Here is a 21,418-nt window from a genome sequence, read left to right as displayed (position 1 = left end):
TTGGGAAAATGCATCCTATAAGAAAAATTAATTTTTCTTGTACTTATGATGTTGTTATTGTTTTTATGCTTTCTGTTGTTGTTGGCACTGATATATTGTCTTTTTCGTCTGCTTGAGCCGGGGGTCTATTGGAAACAGCCTCTCTAACCCTTGGGGTATGGGTAAGGTCTGTGTACACTCTATCCTCCCCAGACCTCACGAACTTGATTTTACTGGGTTGTTGTTGTTGACATCAACATTCATCGGCTAGTAGTAAGCTTGGCTGCGTCTGAGCGCTAACCAAGCGCGACCGGAAGGGCCTTCACCACTTGAGCCGTATGCTGGGTAACTCGCACATGGGGTTCTTATGGGGGAGAGCTAATAGGAGAGCAAGAAAACAAATCAAAGATCAAATTTAACCGACAAACCAAAAAGTGTCTTAAAAATTCTCACACCCATAACAAGACAATCAAAGAAACGCAAATCCAAGACATTTCTCTTTTATAGAATTTCACTACACTAGCTAGAGCAGCTACTTAATCTAAATGATGCTTCCAGAAATCATGAAATGCTGCTCGATTTAACAAAGGAGCAAGACACTAAGACAAATAATTAGCAAATTCAAGCACCTTCTCAAGAAAAAAAAAATATATTCACTCATTTGATTCCAAAGTCTAAAATCAATCAAGAACACAAATCAAAAATCAATTCCTTGAACAGAAAATCAAAAGGGTCTTTAGAAATTCTCACACCCACATCAGATCACTCAACGATAACACAAACGCAGGTCAATTTATTTGAAAGAATTTCATTACACCAGGTCAAGCAGCTACTTCATCTAAAATCATGGATTGTACAAATCAATTTCAATGGCCAACCAACAATTACAACAAATCCATCAATCAATCAATCAATCACCTTTATAAATTCTTTCTTTTATTTTATTTATGTTACATTTAATGCTTAGTACTAATGATGATAAATCAAAAAGGGTAACAACAACAACAAACCCAGCTTAATCCCAACATGGGGTCTGGGGAGGGTACACATTATGTTACATTTAATGCTTTAATTAAGTTGAAATTGATATAACGTATCAAATTGCCAATATATTGTATCCAGCACCCCCACTTACAACCTCAGAGTCTTGGGTTAGAGTCACCAAAGGAGCAATAACTCCAACAAACTGGATTTAAAAAGAAATCAAAAGGGGAGGGGAATCCAAAAAAAATAAAATTGATATAATATTTTAAAATATAAATTGAAATAGTAAAATAATTTTTATGACGAAAAGAGTAGGTACGTAATTAAGTTTTATTTTTAGTTTATTCACACAAGGCGAAGGTATTATTACGTGAATACTTTCTCCTCAATACCACCAGATCAAAAGTTTTGTTGTTGAGAACACGCGTCGCGCATGTTTTAAGAATTTTAATTTCTTTTTATATAAGCATGCATACGGTAAAAATCAAGCAGACCCGATTTCATGAGCTCGACGGTATGCCTCGAGAGTGAACCTGTGCTGAAGCAAGTTCGGGCTCGAGGAACGTGAAGACCGAGGAATCGAGATCAGGCTAGATCAACGTTGCAGTAACAGAATCACGTAATATCCGCAATCGGCCATCAACCCGGGCGAGAATCTCGGAACCGGTAGAACCATTAACGATTAATGATATTAATCATGTATTTTACTTCCGAAATTAGAGTCATACCTTATTTAGGATACCTCTACTATATAAAGAGAAACTATATTCATTTGTAAAGGGATCAATACAATTATCATCATACACGAGTTCTTGCTTACGCTTCTACTAAGAAATACAAACACTCTTTTATTAGTTCTTGACTCTTTATAGTTCTTATTATTCATACTGATGTTGATGCTCTTACTGTTCTTGGCATTTGATCTTGAGTCTAATCCAGATCAGGGTCGATAACTTGCAATTACACGAGTTTGATCCATTTAAACCTCTTAATTCCTTTATTTATTTAGCTATTTATCAATTGACATTGAATTAGATCGCGTATCCTTATAACCACATTATAAGTTTAATTGTTACTCATATTTCAATGTAAATAGTTTGGCGCCCACCGTGGGGCTAAGGATAATAGTGATTGTTCAGTGTTAGTTCTGATATAACACACTATTTTACGCTTGTTTCTTGTCAAGAATTTTGTTTTCGGGGTAAATCATGTCAAACTCACAAAACACAGCTACTCATGATGACAACAGTCTCGGACTCCACGGAGAGAACGAGAATATTATAGCTCCAGGAATTGAGGTGCCACAAGCTGACCTCGGAGGAGCACCACCCATCAACCCAGTCGGTGTCGGTTTGCATATTGCTCTGAATGTGGACTTAGGCGGGGACCCTGATGGAAGAGTACGCAGAGAGGGTCGAACTGACGGTCGAGGTACTCAGGGCTCGAGATAGACTTTCCTCCTTCGCACCCTAGAGCTGGCGCTCAGCTGAAGTTAACTGGGCTCGAAGTAAATCCTTCTCCGAGGCAAGACGCTCCATGTGCTGCCTCCACCCTAGAGTTTCAGCCTCCTTCATCTTGGCCTCTTCTTGAAGCTGCAGCACCAGTTCGCCCTTCTGCTGAAACTGCGAAACCGAATGGTTCATCGCCAAATCTGAATTAATATTTTACAAAGTTTCAAGAAATTACGTTACCTTCTTGATAAGCTCAGTATGATCTTGACGAGCTCTCATAAGTTCAGCTCGAATGGTCGCAATCTCCTCCTCCTTTTGAAGGAGTTTCAGGTCATCCCTCTCCTTTACGAGCTTTTTGAGCTCGGCTTTACATCGGGTCAACTCCGCCCGATATTTGAAAGATGCCTCTCAATGAAGCACCAAAGCCTGCACATGAGGAAATGAGTTAGTCTTGAAAAGATACGAACTAAATATAAGCATGAGTGAAAAGGGAAAAATACTCACCCGTTTCAAGAGACGCTGAGCTTCGTTAAAAACAAGCGACGCATCTGGCTCGGAATCATCTTCGACCCCGTCGAAGCACTCTCAAAATATGTCACTCTCTCCATGGGCTAGCTCCGCATCAGGAGTTCTCATAGCCCGAGCGTCTCGGAATTGCCCCTCAGAAAATGAAAGACCGGGCGGTGAATCGTCTATATTTATTTCCTTAAGCAAGTCGCTCGGGGCATTCTCCTTTCTTCTAAGGGCCTCGGAGCTAGACCCTTCGGGAACATCCGCCGATCTTTTGGCGCAGCGAGGAGCACCCTTATCGCTCGATGGCTCGGAGACTCCGCTCGCATCTCCCTCCGAGATTCCCCCAACATGAGATCGAGCGGACTCATTCATTGTCGGATCGGCAACCTCAGAAGTTGCAGTGCTCCCCTCCCTAGGAGCTATCAAAATGCTGTCATCATCACTTTGTGTTGCCTCGTCATCTTCCCGAAGTCTTTGAGCCACATCGGCAGGCAAAGCCACGGTATCAATCTTCGATTTTCGGGAAGAGCTTCGGCGTACCAAGGGTCGAGGCCCTTCGTGGTTTCTTCTCCTTGGGCGGCTGTGGAACCCCCTTTTCACCTGGCGGAGGTGGCTTCATGGTTACATTCTCTCCGAGGCCTACACGAGAAGACTAAGTCAAAAATTGATATTCTTACAGAAAGGAATCGGCATATGGATAGAGGAACTCACCATGGTTCTTTGCTTCTCATTGACTGTTGGCCAAATCTCGCCAGCAACGCTCGGAGTATGAAGAGGTGGAGGCTAGTTGGCGAACCCAACCTTCGAGATCCAGGATCGCACCGGGGAACCAAGCAGAAGCTGCACCACGAAATGGAACTTAGACCGGGGAGAGAAATCAATCAAACAAGAAATCAAACATCAACAACGAAAATCAGACTTATGTTTCATATTCCATTCCTCGAGGAATGACATCTTCTCGGCAGAAATCAAGTCAGAGGTTCGAAATCGGATGAACCAACCCATCTAGCCCCGATCCTTGTCTTCATCTATGCTCAAGAACACTATTTTCGTAGCCCGGCGCTGGAGCTTTATCAAACCACCTCTGTAGAGCCGAGGGCTGTACAACCTTATTAGATGGTCGATAGTGAATGACATCCCCTCGACCTTGCTCGAAAAGAATCTGAGCAGGATCACGATGCGCCAGAACGAAAGGTGGACTTGCCCCAGGGTCACTCGACATTGGCGGCAGAAATCGAGTATAACCGGATCCACTGGCCCCAATGTGAAAGGGTAAGTGTAAACACTCAAAAACCCTTTTACATAAGTGGTGATATCCTCCTCTGGTGAAGGAATCACCACCTCTTTGTTACTCCAATTGCAGTCCTTTTTCACTTGCTCAAGACCACCTTCAGATATCGAGCAAATGTAACGGCACACGGGCTCACACCGACCGGGAACTGAAGGGGCCCTGTCCACTTTGAACTCAGAAGTTAGTTTACACGTCCTAGGAACACACACCTCTACGTGTGGCTCCATCGGCGTCTTGTCATCGTCTGGCTTCGAAGAAGAGGCTTTTTCCTCTTGCGCACTGTTTTAGAAGTCGTATCCATATATATATATAAGTGAAAGAGGTAGAAAGTAGGGGTAAGACTGGTGGAGATATGAAGAAGGCAAGAAAAGTTTGAAGGTTGGAAGATTCAATCAAAGCAAATGAGAAGTTTAAAGCAAAGTTTGAAATCAATTGGAGAGGTGGTATTTATAGATCTCAAATGACGGTTCGATGTTGTGAGCAGTTAATTTTTTATCATATTAATTTATTCTCACTTTTCTCACTCACTTCCCACTTCCTCTACTTTCTCCACTTAATTCCCATTTCCCTCACTTTGCCCACTCAAGTTCTCACTCTCTCCACTCATGTTCCTCACCCACTCCCACTCATTCTTAAATAACACATACAATACACACAAAAGAAAAAAGGGGAGAACGAGGAAAACAGGGATGAGGAGATGAGCGAATAACAGAGGGAACGGGGAAGGGCAAGAAAACGCAGCAACAATGCCATAACTTGATAGAGGCTGGCCATGTTTTAGCTCTTCTTTATCGGGTATTTTTCCTCAAAAACTAGCTACGAAAAACAGCTCAAATCAGCCACCATATAGCACCAAAAACAGTCCAAAAACCACCTTAAAACCACCTGAAACACTCAGCAAGACAGCTTCACAATAAGTGCAAAATCAATCCCGAAACCATTGCTAAAATGAGAGGAAATTTCAGGAACGAGCCGCTGCTGTTTGTTTCTATTTTTTTTGGGTTTTAAAGTATTGCTATGGTTGAAAATTTGCTGCTGCTCTACTGTTGTACCGTGCTTTGTTAACCTCCAACCATAGCAATACTTTAAAGAAACTCTTGGTTATTGCTGAAACATTTCAGCAATAAAGGTCCGATTTCTCCGTATTTATCCCTTTGTTACGAGCTTCTTTAAGTTATTCTACTTTTGATATTGAACAGATGAAACTCTTGCTTTGATGTTTATTTCGAATAGTAATTGCGCTGTCTCTGATTGATGAGTCGTTTATTTGTGAATTTTTAGTTATGTAGATAAGCTTATTTGTCTAATATGAATACTTTCTGTTGGTTTTAAAATTCATGTAATATACAAAGTTTTTCTTAGTTTTGGGATTATTTTCCTATGTATTCATCTGTTTTTCTTGGTTTTGGCTTTTCTTACTCATGCATTAATTTGTTTGCAAGTAATAATCGGTATGCGAGCTTCAATATTGCTATGTACATGTTTCTTATTTTATTATTTAAAAAAATGTTAAATCCTCATTGCAGTAGAAGACTCGTTTTCTCCCATTTTCCTTAATGTGATGTTGCTGTTTGGAAATCTGTACTTGGTGTTCGTGCGTATATTGTATCCAATGTCATGCTTCTATAAGCAAATGTAGACTATTACCTGTGAAATTGTGGCAAGAATCTGAAATTATTAACTTTAACGGGCCACGAGACTTGCAATTAACTTGGTGTAGTTGAGTACAAATCTTTAAAAATAAATCGAGGCGAGCCATTCACAATCGAATCGCTTAATCTATGGCCCTTGCATTAATATTAACTTAGTATAGAAAACACCCTTGAACATCCGTAGCTTGCTTTAGGCGCGGTTAATAAATCATCACGGCTATGGGTACGATTCTCGTGGCATAGTTGTGATACCTAATCCCCAAATTCGGATGTGCATTTAATGTGACTCGATCATAACAACTTCGAATATTAATAAAAAATAAACATGTCGCGAATCGCGGGTACATTTCATGTAGCTTGGTTCACGGAATGTTCCAAAAAAACAAGTGTACGACAATCTTAACTTGTTCAATAAATAAATCCATAAATCCTAAAAAAAAAAAAATTAAATAAATAAAAGCTGTTATAAAGCTAAAAAATGCACAATAGGTTTAAAACATGTAGTAAATCAGATAATAGGTCAATATTAATAGTTTAAGCGATCGTGCTAGAACCACGGAACCCGAGAATGCCTAACACCTTCTCTCGGGTTAACAGAATTCCTTACTTAGAATTTCTGGTTCGTAGACTTTTAAAATAAAGTCGAACTTTTCTCGATTTGGGATTTAAAATAAACCAGTGACTTGGGACACCATAAATTATTCCAAGTGGCGGCTCTGATAAATAAAATAGTCTCATTTCGAATAATGTCACTTAAATTGGAAAAAACTCCTTTATATACCCTCGGGTGTATAAAAAGGAGGTGTGACAGCTCTGGTGACTCTGTTGGGGACAAGAACCCAGAATCTCTGGTTCAGAGTTCAGAATTCGAGCTTGGAATAACTATTATAGTTGGCTTTTATTTATTATATGATTTTTACGTGTTTGAACCTAATATGCTAAATGATGCTTTTTACCGCTTTGATATTGCTTGAATTGTATATAAAACTGTTACGAAACTCTCTTCTGCCTGAGTCTTCTAAATCATCTAGGAAGTGTGCACTTCGTGTGACTTCTTTTCTGTTAGAGTCATATCCCAATTTTAGAACAAGGTTCAGACAAGTTGCAAAGCCGGTGAAGCTTCTGTATTCCCGGTACGCTGCCCCCCTCGGCTCGAGCTGTCCGCTCGGGTAAGCCAGGTCTAGAACAATACACCTAGGGTTTTAAACCTAGAGTAACACAATCTCACGCCGGATCCCTAGTAGGAACGTTTGTTTGCATCACGTGCATTTGACTTTGGGGACTCAACACAGGGGTTGGGTCCGTCTAGGACAGGTGTACCCAAATTAGAAAGACCATCCTGATGCATCTTACGTGCTACTTGCACATCTGTTTGTTTCGGCTTGCATGTTGACCGACTTTTAGAATAGGGAAAGAAAATAAAATAAAATTAAAAAAAAAAGAGAAAAAAGAGAAAAAAATCAAAAATCAAAAATAGGAGTGAGAGGTAGGTATTTAGAAAATTCTGAAACTCTGCCGAAATTCTGAAAAAAAAGGTCATTTCAAAATGAGCCAAAATTTTCAAGTGTCATGTTTCCCATGTTCCGTCAATCTGACCAAACTATGCGGGTCTGATTCTCACCGGATGTGAGATACGTAAGCAAACCTCATCGATTCCGACCCCAATTTTCAAAAAAAATATTTTCCTTTAGTCCCTTCTTTAGAAATCTTTCCTTAGAAAATTAAAAAAAAAAAAAAAAATTTAAAAACTCAAAAAAGTAGTTTCCTTCTTTCTAAAGTCTTTCATACGGAAAAAAAAAAATCAAAATCCAAAATACGGACTTCCTCTATTTTGAAGTATTTTTCTCAAAAATTTAAAAAAAATGAAAAAAAAATCTTTTCCTTGTTTAAAAGTCTTTCTTTCAAAAAATATTTTTGAAAAAATTGAAGTCCAAAAATATTTTCGCTTTTCTTTAGAAGTGCTTTTGTAAATAAATAAAAACACAGAAATCCAAAACATTTTCTTAAAAGTCCCTCTTTTGAAAATTAAGAGGCAACATTCAAAATCCAAAAATATTTTCTTCTCTTCTTTAGAAAAAGGAGAAAACAAATAAAAATTCAAACAAAAATATTTTCTTTTTACTTTTAAAGCAAATAGTTTAAAACAAAAAAATCAAAATAAAAAATATACATATATTTCTTTTCTTCTTTTAAAGCATTTCTTTCAAAATTCCAACAAAAAAAATTTAGTTTATTTACTCCATTTTCGATCATTCCGAACTACGGAAGATCTGATTCATGCGGCGTCATGATACGTAGGCAATCCTCATCGGATTCGATCATAGCCATAAAATTAGTTGAGTGAAAAAATAAATTGAAAAAAAAAAGAGAGTGAATAAAAAAAAGAAGAAAAAAAAGAGAGTGACAAAAAATAAAAAGAGTGACAAAAAAAAAAAAGAGTGCAAAAATAAAAGAGCGGCAAAAACGAGACAAAATAAAAAAAAATCAAGAGTGATTAAAGAGAGGAAGAAATAAAAGAAAAGAGGTACAAAGTGAAAAAGGCTAGTTACGGCAGGGATGAAACATGCAACCATTCAAACACACGGTAGAAACATTTAACTGTTAGGTGCATTGCATCCCCACGTGCAATTTCCTATATGTTAAATATTTCAAAACTAATAAGGTTATTGGATGTGCAAACTAGCAAGGTTTTGGTGGTTGATTTTGTTGGTAGTCTAGTCTCCCCTCCTTCACAAGATCCAAAGGCACAAATGGCCTCTGCAAGCAATCTACCAATCATCGGTCCTGAGGATAGCCCGGCATCGGCTATTATGCAGCTAGAATCAGCAGCTGCTGAAGAGAATAAGATGAGGCGTCTCCGCATATTGGAAATGTGGGACGCCTGGTCTAATAGTAGGAAACCGCCAAGTGCAATCCCTGGGTTCCCTGAATTGATCCCCAGGTTAGGTGAGGTTACCAACGCCCTTATGCCCAACCCGCTCATCCCATGCGGGCACCCTCTAATGCCCTCCAATGATCCTGGCATGCCTTCTGTGGTTCGCCCCCAGGCACCATCTTCAATGGCACCACCTCCAATATTTATCTTTCAAGGTCCACAGCTTTAACCAGAAATAACATATGTGACCCCGTACTCTTTCACTCAACCTCCTCAATATGATCTCTCGGGGGAGCAAGAAAAGGTTGTTAAAAATCCCGCGCAAGAGGAAACGGCTCGGAAGATGAAGAGCCTGGAACAAAGTCTGAAAAACATGCAAAGTCTGAGTGGCCAAAACAGTGTGTCATACTCTGACCTCTATATGTTTTCCCATGTCCATTTGCCAGCTGGCTTCAAGATGCCAAAATTTGAAAAGTATGATGGGCATGGAGACCCGGTCGCTCACCTAAAACGATATTGTAACCAGTTGAGAGGCACTGGTGGAGAAGAGGAGCTGCTAATGGCCTATTTTGGGGAAAGCCTCACCGAAATCGCTTCCGAGTGGTATACGGATCAAGAAGTTACTCATTGGCACGTGTGGGACGATATGGCCCGAGATTTTGTCCTCCAGTTCCAATATAATGTGGACATTGCTCCCGACAGAAACACTTTGTCCAATTTGAAAAAGAAAACTGTGGAAAGCTTCCGCGAATATGTTGTCAAATGGCGTGAGCAAGCTGCTAGGGTAAAGCCTCCAATGGATGAAATTGAAATGGTCATGGTCTTTCTAAAGACCCAAGAGGCGGACTACTTCCAGAACATGATGTCCGCTATGGGAAAGTCATTTGCTGAGGCTATCAAAATTGGGGAAATGGTTGAAAACAGTTTAAAAACGGGCCGAATCTTGAGTCATGCTGCTTTTGAAGCCACATCATCAGATGTTCAAAATGGTTCGAAGGGTTTGATGAACAGAAATGGGGGTGAGGAGGGAGCCATGATAGTTTCAAGCTCGAGGGGGGCCCGTAGGTGATTCAGCCAGTCATATGTGCCTCCTATTGTCCCACCACACTATTACCCCCTTCAAGATGGTGCTTATGTCGTGGCATTGCCTCCCTATGCGGTGATTAGTGCACAATCTTACGCGCGGCCACAACATTATCCACAAAATCGAGCTCCACCTTCCATAAATGCCCATCCTTACGAAGCTCCATATAATCATCAAAAAAATGTTCCCCAATACAGTTCTCCCATAAGAGAGTCTTTCAGAAAGAATCAGTTCACCCCTATTGGTAAATCGTATTCAAGCTTGTTCCAAAAGCTAATCAGGCTAAATCTATTGCAGCCAGTGGCCCCGAACCGGCCGAACCCTGAGTCCCCCTCGCACCGAGCTGATGCTATATGTGAATACCACTCTGGAGCAATGAGACACAGTATAGATGACTGTTGGACCCTCAAAAGGGTAGTTGGAGATCAGATTGAAGCTGAAATAATCATTTTTCGAGATGAAGAAGCTCCTAATGTGATGAACAATCGGTTGCCTGCCTACAACATCTGGCCAATAGTCGGAATGATTTGTGAAGCTGAGGAATTTGATCCAGCACTGAAGGCCATTTCAGCCATTGTCGAGACAGAAGAAAAGCAAAAAAATGGTAGCCAAGCCTAAAAGTATCCCATCATACGGGAGTCTCGGTAGCTAGTCTTGCTATCATTTCTGCGTCCGGATTATCTCAGGGTGTGATCCAAATGTTTTACTTTATTGTCTTACTTTCCGATGTAAACCCTTCTATCTTCAAAATTTGAAAAAAATTGAAAAAAATAAAAAAAAAATCAAATGAAATTAATATTTCATTATCCAGGAATGTCTCTTTTCTTAATATTGTCATTTTTCTCATTCTCTTTTTAGTTCTATTAAATGCAGATTTCAATAACATGACATGCTTGCGGACTTCATGCCTACATCCTGAAAGTTGTCAGACCTCGAAATAATGAATTAAGGATTAGATCGCAATGAAGATAAGTTTAAGGAAATAAAACAAAGAGTTGGAACATCTGAAGGAAAATTGGTTCCAGAATTGGAAAGGTCCATACATTACAACAAGAGTACTGCCAAAAGAGTGCGTTGTACCTGGGACACATCGAAGGAAGTGTCCTTGAAACAACTGTCAATGTAAATGCAGTAAAAAAGTACTATGTTGGATCCTTTATATAGTATTAATGTTCTCCTGTTGGGATGAAGAAGACTTTTATTCTCGCTACCCAAACATTACCAACCATTTGCAAACCCTTTGAGTCGGTTACTCTTCTTTGATTACCCTTTTTGAAACTTGAAAGTGTTGCTAAAAAAAAATTTGATTGAAAGAAAAGAAAAGAAAGATACAAAAATGAAAAAAAAAAGAGAAGCAAAAGAAAGATGCAAAAAAAATGAAGAAAAAGAAATGAAAAATGAAAAAGAGGAAAAGGAAAGGAAAAAGAAAGAGAAAAGAAAATAAAACAAAATAGAAAAAAAATTAAAAACAAAGTTTCCTGAACTACGTTCGACTTGATTCCGAAAGGATACGTAGGCAGCCTCTCTATGGGGTTCAGTCACACCAAAATAAAAATCCAAATTCCCCTAAAAGTGAAACTGGGGCAGATGTTATAGTGGTTCGGCAATGATTCCGCCTGAATGGTTCCAAAGTTGTAATTCCATCCAAATCATTTTTACCCAAATCCTTTCAAGTCCTTCTGATCAATCGGTGAGAATGTTCAAGGATCAGAGAATACATCTACTTGGATCTGACACAACAAAATGAGAGAAATAAAATGAGAGAGTCTTATCGGTGAAAACCCACACAGGCACCGTAAGGCGATGGTAGGCAGAGAAATGGAAAATGAGAGTCTTGTTAGTGAAAACTCACAAAAAGCACTATGAGGCGATGGTGAGAAGAGAAATAAGAGAGGTCAGCCCGTGAAAACCCGCAAAGGGCGCCCCTGATCGAAAAGAGGATCCTCGTAACTATTAGCATCAACAGAGTCCTGGCGAGGTTCCTCGGTTTCAAGGCAAAGCTGTGATGAATTTCTGAGAGTCGGACGGTTTACACAGATGAGGTATCCAGTTCCAAAGGCATGTCATGTTCATTGAAGTCCTCATGTACTCCAGATAAGTCCTTCTTTCCTTTCCCCAAAAGGGACACTTCTTGTTTTAAAACTCATTCTCCATTCCATTGTTTGTTTTCTTCGAGTCCCTTTCGGTCTAACTCTGTTCCGAAACTAAGACAAAGAAAGGATGGTAAGACTGATTTACATGGTTCTCATTTGATACGAGCTAATGTGCAAAAAGCACCCAGCCTCAGCAGGTGCATCAAGTCGACCTCGACTGGTCATGGCGGCCGATGCTCCGGAATTGAAAAATCTTGGAAGGAGAAAATCAAATCGAAGTGCCTATAATGGAAAATAAAGTTGAAAAGGTTGAGTTCCACGTGGCCAACCATCTCAGCAAAAGTTCGAAAAGTCAAGGTACCCCAAATGCACTGAAATTGAAGTTGGAAGAAAGAATTCAGAAATGAAAGGCCTACGAAGGCGAAATAAAGTTGGAAAAGGTTAAGTCCCACTTAACTAGCCGTTGCAGCAAAATTTGAGGAGCCAAAAGTTCCCCAATGTTCCGAAGAAAAGAAAAGAAAAGAAAAGAAAAAAAATGATGAAAAAAAAAGAGAAAAAAAAGAGAGAAAAAGAAAAGGAAGGTAGAAAGGAAAGGCCTACGAAGGCAAAATAAGTCGAAAAGGTTGAGTTCCACCGACCAACCATCATGGCAAAATCTGGAAAAGAACCAGAGGTTCTCAGGGCCTGAAATGAAATTGATCCCCACAAAACAAGCAATTGCAATTGGGATCTTCATCAAAGAAGTTGGGTCGAGGTCAAGTGATCAAAAATAATCAAGGCCACAAAACCAACCACCGTTTCATACTAAACAATTGTTCTTTGTTTGAAAAATTTGAAACAGGTGCAATCCAAAGCAACCGTGCAAGAAGCAGGTGCAATTGGAAAAGAAAAGGAAAAAATGCGCAAGTGCTAGAAACAGCTTTGCAGCAACAATCCATGAAAAAGGGAAGTCCCCTCCAATTTTTCTTTCCCGCATTTACTCATTCTTTGAAATTAAAAGAAAAATGAGAAAGGAAAACAAAATAAAAAAAAGAAAATAAGAAGAAAATTAAAAAAATGATAGCTTAGGATTCCCAACCTCAATCTTTTACGCTTTTGCCAACATCAGGGCTCCAATCCCTGAGTTGAGATTTTTAGACATAGGGCCTCCATTCCCTAGTCGCCTTTTTTACCAACATTAGGGCTCCAATCCCTAAGTTGAGATTTTAGACATAGGGCCTCCATTCCCTAGTCGCCTTTTTGCCAACATTAGGGCTCCAATCCTTGAGTTGAGATTTTTTTAGACATAGGGCCTCCATTCCCTAGTCGCCTTTTTTCCAACATTAGGGCTCATATTCCCAAGTTGAGATTTTTAGATATAAGGCCTCCATTCCCTAGTTACCTTTTTGCCAACATTAGGGCTCCAATCTCTAAGTTGAGATTTTTAGACGTAGGGCCTCCATTCCCTAGTCGCCTTTTCTTTGCCAACATTAGGACTCCAATACCTAAGTTGAGATTTTTAGACATAGGGCCTCCATTCCCTAGTCACCTTTTTGTCAACATTAGGGCTCCAATCCCCCAGTTGAGATTTTTTAGACATAGGGCCTCCATTCCCTAGTCGCCTTTTTGCCAACATTAGGGCTTCAATCCCCGAGTTGAGATTTTAGACATAGGGCCTCCATTCCCTAATCGCCTTTTGCCAACATTAGGGCTCCAATCCCTGAGTTGAGATTTTTAGACATAGGGCCTCCATTCCCTAGTCGCCTTTTGCCAACATTAGGGCTTGCATTCCCTAGTCGCCTTTTCTTTGCCAACATTAGGGCTCCAATCCCTAATTGAGATTTTTAGACATAGGGCCTCCATTTCCTAGTCACCTTTTTGCCAACATTAGGGCTTCAATCCCTGAGTTGAGATTTTTTAGATATAGAGCCTCCATTCCCTAGTCGCTTTTTTGCCAACATTAAGGCTCCAATCCCTGAGTTGAGATTTTAGACATAGGGCCTCTATTCCCTAGTCGCCTTTTGCTATCATTAGGGCTCCAATCCCTTAGTTGAGATTTTTAGACATAAAGCCTCCATTCTCTAGTCGCCTTTTTGCCAACATTAGGTCTCCAATCCCTGAGTTGAAATTTTAGACATAGGGTCTCCATTCCCTAGTCGTCTTTTGCCACTATTAGAGTTTCAATCCCTGAGTTGAGATTTTTAGACATAGGGCCTCCATTCACTAGTCACATTTTTGCCAACATTAGGGCTCCAATCTCTGAGTTGAGATTTTAGACATAGGGCCTCCATTTCCTAGTCGCCTTTTGCCAACATTAGGGCTCCAATCCCTGAGTTGAAATTTTTAGACATAGGGCCTCCATTCCCTAGTCGCCTTTTTGCCAACATTAAGGCTTCAATCCCTGAGTTGAGATTTTAGACCTAGGGCATCCATTCCCTAGTCGCCTTTTGCCAACATTAGGGCTCCAATCCTTGAGTTGAGATTTTTAGACATAGGGCTTCCATTCCCTAGTTTCCTTTTGCCAACATTAGGGCTTCAATCCCTGAGTTGAGATTTTTAGACATAGGGCCTCCATTCCCTAGTCGCATTTTTTTGCCAACATAGGGCCTCCATTCCCTAGTTGAGAATTTTAGATATAGGGCTCCATTCCCTAATCTTTCCTCCTAAAAACACATAATCCTTATTTTATCACTTTAAAAAAAATGGAGGTGCGACGGATGTCACTAGTGGGCCGACCAGCGACTGACAAGCATTGATGGTTCTTGGGAACCAAACCAGCGGGACATTCTGGTCACATCTGTCGCTTATGTCATGGAGGCGACATCATGACCGAGGTATCGAGAAATCTAGGCTCAAATCGTTTCTTATTCTTCCATTGTAAGAAACGCGGGGACTACCTGTATAAGGTAAAAATCAAGGAGACCCGATTTCATGAGCTCGGGGGTATACCTCGAGAGTGAACCTGTACAGAAGCGAGTTCGGGCTCGAGGGACGTGAAGACCGAGGAATCGAGATTAGGCTAGATTAATGTTGCAGTAACATAGTCATGTATTATCCGCAATCGACCATCAACCCCAACAAGAATGTCGGAATCGGTAGAACCATTAACGATTAATGATATCAATCATGTATTTTACTTCCGATATTAGAGTCATTCCTTATTTAGTATTCCTCTACTATATAAAGAGGAACCATATTCATTTGTAAGAGATCAATACAATTATCATTATACATGAGTTCTCGCTTACACTTCTACTGAGAAATACAAACACTCTTTTATTCGTTCTTGACTCTTTATAGTTCTTATTATTCATCCTGATATTGCTACTCTTACTGTTCTTGGCATTTGATCTCGAGTCTAAATCCAGATCGGGGTCGATAACTTGCAATTATACGGGTTTGATCTATTTAAATCGCTTAAATTCCTTTATTTATTTAGCTATTTATCAATTGGCATTGAATTAGATCACGTATCCTTATAACCACATTACAAGTTTAATTGTTACTCGTATTTCGAGGTAAACAAAGCATAACAAAAAAATGAAAATATATTAGCTTTACATATAGTAAATTATAACTTTATTTTATTTGTTATATCTGGCAAATGTAAATCAACAAAAAGGTCGAAAGTGTCAATATTAGAAATATATTAAAATACAAACAAATTGTTTTAACAGCCCACTCCGCTAGTGATATTATCCCTCTTGGCCTAGGCCGTCATAGGTTTAAAATGCGTCACTAGGATCTAAATCATGTCTACTTATATATCCATCATCTCTCTCGTGTTTTGTCGATGTGAGATTTGCCTAGGGTATCACATACACCCCCTTAGGGACTCATTGTCCTTGTTGATGTTTGTCCCACCACCGTTCAAGGTTGCACGCGGAGTGGCTCTGATACCATATGTAACAGCCCGGCCCGCTAGTGATATTTTTCGCTCTGAATCCAGATCCTTACGGGTTTAAAACGCGTCACTAGGGTCTAAGGCATGTCTACTTATATACCCACTATCTCTTCCATGTTTTGTCGATGTGAGATTTGCCTAGGGTATCACACCATATGTTGACTCTGATACCATCTGTAACAGCCCAGTCCGCTAGTGATATTGTCCGCTCTGGGCCTAGGTCCTCAGGAGTTTAAAACGCGTCACTACAATTTAGTGATTTTGTGTGCTCTGGACCTAGGCCCTCACGAGTTGATCTAAAACTTATCTACTTATATACCCAACATCTTTCTCGAGTTTTGTCGATGTGGGATAGGATGCCTAGGGTGTTTATTTGCTTAGTGTGTCACACAAATCCAAATAGAGCGAAGTGGATAAGCATTCATATGTGGAAGTGGACCCAATTTTCTTAAGACTAGTTTTAGTGTACGTGCATTGCACGTGTATTGTGCACCTATCGATAAAAAAAATATGGAATATTGAATAAAAATAAATTATGTGTAATAGCAATTGATGTAGAGATAAATATAACGGTCATTTAATTGAAAAAAAAAAATATTTTATCTAAAAATATAAATGTAATGACAAAGTTAAATTCTAGGGATAAATTCATGCTTAGAAACACTTTGGCCATGTTTATCGGAAAATGTACTTTTTTTTAAAGCTTCTACTACTATTCGAAAGCACCTCAAAATACCTTAACTCTCTAAAATAAGTATATTTAAAAAGAAATATTTACCTTTGACTTCCCAAAAAACTTGGTCAAACAGGCTCGCCTACATATTTTGGATGTGAGCAATGTGGCAGGAATCGACCTTTTTTACTTTATCTAACTCAATTTAAAGTTTGATCGTCCAATTCATAGAGCCGTAAAAAAGCCACTAAACAACCAAACTACATTATCTTAACGAATCCATTCTACGAGCTACTATAGGTTTGATAACTTTGAAAAAAGAAATATATGGACATATAAGTATATAACGGAAATAATTACGATATTAAATTAAAAGGAAAAAAAGAAAGGAGAAATTAAATATAACCCTAAAATTTGTGAATTCTAATCAACCTAAAAGTGTATGAATCTTCTTTTATAAGATTCAAGTGTCATAGTATATTATGATACAACAAACGATCTAAAAGAATACCACATACAAATACTACAAATAGAGTGATGTAATGAGTATTACAATATGGAATATCATCAAATCAAGTAATTCATAAATTTGATTATGAATGCGTAAAATTCCATGTTCCCAAAGTATCTATACACTGAAATACAGTAAAAATAATATTACTATGGTATTACACGTAAAAACTTAGCAGAGTTTATGCCAATAAACGCATCGCAACCTAGAACAAAAACCGCGTTATAGAAATTAAGTGGGCGTTTGGACATAAGAACTGTAAAATTCCAAAAAAAAAGTGGTTTTTTTTAAAAGTAAAAATGGTATTTGAAAATTAGAGTGTGTTTGGACATGAATACAATTTTGGGCTATTTTTGAGGTTTTGTGAGTAATATGAGTGAAATTTTTGAAAAACAACTTTTTGGAGTTTTTCAAATTTTTGAAAAAAATTTCAAAATTCATCTTCAAATGAAAATTGAAAATCTTATAGCCAAATTATGAGGTTGTTTAGACTATAAGAACTAGTTTCCGGTGTTAAGTAAATTAAAACTTGTACATGTAAATATTTTAATTAGATACAATTTGTATGCCCACTAGTTGTTTACATTCATCCGTTTCTGGGGCAAATTTCTTGTGTCCTTTTAATTTTTTTTATTGTACTCTTTGTTTTTAATTATAGATACATCACTAAGCAGAAGGTGAATTAAATCTTATTTCTTAAATAGCATAGTTCTTTCTAACTTTTAAATGTCTATGAAATATAATCAGGGTATATGTGTGTTCATGAATGGTTTTTGGTACGATTTGTTGCATAATAAGTGCGAACTGCGATAAGGCGATACTGATTTGATACACATGAATTTGCTTGCAGCAACATTTATTTGTTATATAGCAATCTTCTCTATTTTTCTTTTTGGTTGCTAATAAATGACCAAAAGTACGTAGAAGAAATTGAGGAAATTTTAGGACCTTCCTTTTGATATGTATATTTTGATGGCTTAACATCTATATAAATTAAACTCAATTATTGCCTTCTTTTAATTAGCATTGGTTATAAATGTAATCGTACTTGAATAACGTACAAGCGAAGAACTTGAATAATTATAAAATTTTCAATCATCACTCATGAGAGTCGAGATATATTATTTATTATTTTCAATGACTTATACTTTTTAAATTTTATTTTATAATTCAAATATATTATTTAATAATATTTACGTGCCTCTTTAACATTGTGTAATTAATGTTATGAGGTAGCATAATGGGATAAAGCCAATTAAATTCCTCGTATAAAACTTAGAAAAAGTATTAATTAATTAATGAGTTCCATAGAAATATATTTTCTTTACATAACTTGTTTTTACTTCGTTAGACAATTATCAGGAGTAGGAGATTTGACTTCCGGAAAAATCAATTGATTTCCTTGTATAAAACTTAGAAGTATTAATTAATGAATTAATATAAGAAAATAATAATAAAGCTTTTATAAATTAAAGATACAATGTATGTGCAAATTAGGACTCGTACAAGTTAAGATAGGAAAATATGTAGTAGTCAATATTTTAGTTGATTTCAAACACTTAAATATTAGAAAAAGAACTAAATTACTATTTTGTCTAGTGCGAAATCTATTTTGAAAGGGTAAAAAAGACGAACGACATTTCGCAAAGGGCTTTTTTGCTTTAGTTATAGTACTAGTATAAGGATTACTTTTTGTAAAGCAATCACATAAGTATTGCACGTACATTCTATATTCATGATTATTTTTTTAAGCAATGTATAATAATATATTAAAAACTGTGAGTTATAAATAAAAATATAAATTCCTGAAATTAATAATTATTGATCCTTCTGTAGCTAACTCAAAAAAGCAAGTAACTCAAAAAAGCAAGTCAAAAGTAATACGATAAGGTCAGCAAAATGACAAAAGACAACGTAGCTCTATAAGATAATTTCTAATTGATTATAACATCCTAAATATTGTAGGACTTTTTAAATAGTAGTTCAAATAAGAAAATTATTTAATATGTAAAATTTTAGTTAATTTTAAATTCTAAATATTAGAAACAGGGAATAAAAAATTACGATTTTATCCTATGAAATCTATTTTTAAAAGGTAAAAAAAATGAACTATATTTCTTTGTGATTGTACTATATCAAATCAAACATTAAATAAAAAATATAAAATATATCAACATAACTAATGTCAATATAACTAATATCAGCTTTACTAATATACCATATTCACATTATTACATTCTACCGAAGGACCCCTCTAAATTACTTGGTTAAGTACTAGTGTTAACAGTAAGGACAAATGACTTTAGCAGTAAGGATAAATAATTTTCCTGACACAATGCAGGAGTACAACACAACACAAAATTAAAACAAACAGATATAAAACTTAAAAAAGGAAAGAAAGAAAAAAGAAAAGTTCTCCACTAACTTATTTTAATAACTTAATGACAACAATACCCTCATCCTTTTGTTAAATTTACAACAACACCCCCAACATTCAACACCCAAAACCACCACCCCCATCTTGACTGCTTCAAGAGTTTCGGGAAAAATCTTCAAATTTTCCAATTTTTAAACTTTGAGAATTTTAGCAGCTTTCACTACTGGATTTTCCCTAGCAATCGCATCACGACCAGCTGCCTTGTAATCATAACTACAGTCATGCCGATCGGAATACCTATGCTCCGAGCAAAACACTTCCCCGCACCGGCACCGGAACGGCATCAATCCAACTTTCCTACGACAACCTATTCCACAACACCTATTAGCTTCCCTCGGCCTCTTCATCGCCGCTTTTCGACCTACCAGATCGGTACTTTCCGGAGATGTAGCGGAAGTAGATCTCGATTCGTCTGTGCCGGAAAGTTTCGTATCTAATCTCTCCGACGAGCTATCGGAGCTGGAAAGTTTCAGATCTATGCTCTTCGGCGAGCTATCGGAGCTAGATCTGGATTCGTTGGTGCGAGAGAGTTTCAGATCTATTCTCTCCAGCGAGCTAGTGGAAAGTTTCAGATCTATGCTCTTCGGCGAGCTATCGGAGCTAGATCTGGATTCTTTGGTGCGAGAGAGTTTCAGATCTATTCTCTCCAGCGAGCTAGTCGAAAGTTTCAGATCTGAGATCTCAGGTGACCTTTTCGTATCGTTGGCTGAGAGGTGCGGCGGCGGAGCAGAAATTGGTAGAGTTGGGGAACACAAAGGGATGGATTCTGGAACCTTCAGCTCGGTCTCCTCTTTCTCTCTCTTCTGTGCCATAATTGATTTTAGCTCTGAAGAATTTTCTAGAGAGAAAAAGAGGGAAGGAAAATGAAATGCAAAAGAGGGGTATTGGGAGTTGTCTGGATGAGGGTTTTTAGAGAGAGAGAGGGTTAAAAAGATAGAGGAGTATTATAAAGGGGGATTAGAGATAAAGTCGGTACATATAGTTTATATTTCACGTACTTTGAAAAGATCTAAATTATATACATTATTTAATTTATTCAATTTATAAGATATATTTTATTTATTGAGAAAGTTAAATTGAATTAGTTCACCTTAATATTTTTAAAATTAAAATTTAAATATTAAAATATTATACAAAAACACTCTAAGTTGTAATTTTTTTTTATATCAATATGATTAAAAAATATAAGTTTGAGAAAAAGAATAATTAAAGTTGAAGTTAAAAAAGAGTATTTAGAAGCTAATTAGACTAACAAATGTTCATCTATACTCTGTGGGGTTCATCTATATTCTATAGGTCGTTTGGTTGGAAATAAGTTTTCCCAGAATTAATTATTCAGAAATTATTTATTTAATTATTTTACAGGAATAAAAAAATATTATAATCCCAAAATTAGTTATACGCAATTTTATTCTAATTAAACATGAGATAAACTCATTTTAAATTTAACTGCATAATTAATTATTCCTTATCTTTCGTACCAAACAAGCCCCACATATAATTAGAGTATGAATATACTCAAAACACACACAATATAAAAGAATGGGAAGAGGGGCAAGTTGAACCAGTTGTATGCAATCTCATCAAAACTATAATCTCACCACCCCTGAAAACGTAATTCTAAAGAAGTAAAGAACATGGATAGATACCCCCTTCTTAAAATTCTCTCTCGAGGACTCCTCTTGAAAGGAACTTTGGAGCAATCGTAAAATTGTCTCACGGGTTCGAATTGTGGAAGCAATCACTATTGCTTGCATTAGGATAGATTGTCTACATCACACCCTTAGCGGTGCGACCCTTCCCTGAACTTTACATAAATATGGGATGCTTTTAAATTTCTGTTCTCAAGATAGATCAACTGCAACAGTAGAAAGAAAATGTCCAAACGCAACTTTCCAACACTATTGCTACATTAGTTAGTAGATAAAATGAGCCAATGGCAGTTCTTTTTTAAAGTTGTCTAATGGGTGGGTCGGGCCGGGCCGGGCCAGG

General features: G+C 37.6%; 1 long non-coding RNA gene across 2 annotated transcripts; it reads right to left on the bottom strand.

Annotated features, from left to right (window-relative positions):
* Positions 1 to 1,465: 1,465 nt before the first annotated feature.
* Positions 1,466 to 5,692, bottom strand: LOC107791036 (uncharacterized). 2 transcript variants are annotated; one of them, XR_012704094.1, is made up of 5 exons: positions 3,847 to 5,692; positions 3,639 to 3,767; positions 2,919 to 3,566; positions 2,655 to 2,840; positions 1,466 to 2,585 (listed from the first exon to the last, which is right to left on the bottom strand). It is a non-coding gene; the product is annotated as an uncharacterized LOC107791036 (long non-coding RNA). The 2 variants fall into 2 exon arrangements; XR_001649161.2 differs by having other exon boundaries at positions 3,639 to 5,692.
* Positions 5,693 to 21,418: the final 15,726 nt, after the last annotated feature.

This window comes from Nicotiana tabacum, chromosome 20 (genome assembly GCF_000715075.1).
Source record: "Nicotiana tabacum cultivar K326 chromosome 20, ASM71507v2, whole genome shotgun sequence".
NCBI classification, from domain to species: domain Eukaryota; kingdom Viridiplantae; phylum Streptophyta; class Magnoliopsida; order Solanales; family Solanaceae; genus Nicotiana; species Nicotiana tabacum.
The sequence above is the reverse complement of the archived record's forward strand: the minus strand, read 5'-3'. Positions and strand labels throughout refer to the sequence as shown.